Raw genomic sequence first — 1623 nt, forward strand, 5'->3', positions numbered from 1 at the left:
GCGAGGAAAAAAAACGCTCTAAAAAACAGGCTGCGTTCACGCGATAAGAACGTGTTCATGTTCTCTACTTGTACGTGGCAGGCAAAGTATTTTCTGCCACATATCTTTAAGTCAAGGTTGAGTCTTTATATGATTCAGTGCCAGCTGCAGACAGAGCAGCAGTCTGGTTTCACACCAAGACATCAACCGCTGACCGCGTTCTCACTGATGTGATCACACTGGATGAACATCAGCAGGACATCTTTCCACCCAAAGTTCATTTTTAGGAAGTGTTCAGGCGGCTCTGTTGGACATCCTGGTCTTCAGACTTTGGATCGGTCAGTGAGGGACAGTTTGCTGAACTCAACTTTGCAGATGGGGCTTGATCTTCGTGTGATGTCCTGGTTTTAGTGCTTTAAGAGGTTGAAGTACCTGGGTTTCTGAATGCCTGCGTCGTGTCGTGACTTGTTGAACGAGTCATTTACCTCCTTGTCAGTGACGTTCGTGTCTCCAGAAGTTCTGCCAAAAGACGGTTGCAGAAACCTGAGGCACTTTTCTGATCTTATCAAGAGGACAACACTCCAAACCTTAAGAATCCTTTCAGCTGCAGGCAGATGATTCGGATTTTTGCATAATTAATCCAATCACTGATTTTTAAACACAGGAAAAACAACTTTCCACAGCGTTTTATTCCTTAGTTTGGTGCTTTTATTTTGAAATCCAAAGTCAGTTACGCTGGCTGCTCTGATGCTCATTCAGGTAACTTGATGCATTGAAAATGTATAAAAGCAGTTTTTAGCAGCTTTTATTTCACGGTTGTGCTTGACGTTCATGTTGTGTTTTCTGCCTGTTCTCGTTACTGCGCACTTTTATGAAGGTGGTGTGACAGATAAAGGCGTAAGAAAAGCGGTTTTATTGTCATTGTTTAATCAGGCAGTGAAGCCAGCTGGCTGCTGTTAAAAACGTGACTGAGCAAACCTTTACAAACGATTCTTTTAAGTGAACCAATGAACCGAGTCTTGTTTGTTAAAGATTTGTTCATTTTTGGCCAGAGAGCGCTAAATGAAAAAAAAAAATACTTTTGACAATAATTTAAACAAGGTAACTCACTTCTTCACCCAGAAACAGCACCACCTAGAGGTTAAATAACTTATATTCAGCTGTCTGCGACAGATGAGCACTTTGAAAACTCAAACAACCATATGCAGTAGATAGAACTGTGTCACTTTGGTCTGAAGATAAATTATAACAATTTTCCTGAAGAGTGGACAAAATGTGTGGCTCGCATTAAATACATTTTAAAAACTTCAAACATTTTCATAAAATCCAGTATGACAGAAAATGTGGTGTGGAGGAAAATCATGCAATAGGGTGCACTGAACATAGTTTGATGTAAGGAATCCAACTGTACCTGATTTTTTTTTTTAAACACATCTCCAAATTGTACCTGTTGGTGGTGCTAGAGCTTTAGAGGAGCACACATGAAACTTGGTGGAAAGAATAACTACTGTAAGTCCACAAAATTTCACAACTTTTACTCAAAAATTTCATAACATAAAACAGAATGGATGGAGGACTGCACACCATGATGGAGCACATTGCTATGTCACCTGTTCTCAGCCTATCACTGGTGGGGATAATAGT

This window comes from Thalassophryne amazonica, chromosome 12, assembly GCF_902500255.1.
Source record: "Thalassophryne amazonica chromosome 12, fThaAma1.1, whole genome shotgun sequence".
NCBI lineage: Eukaryota > Metazoa > Chordata > Actinopteri > Batrachoidiformes > Batrachoididae > Thalassophryne > Thalassophryne amazonica.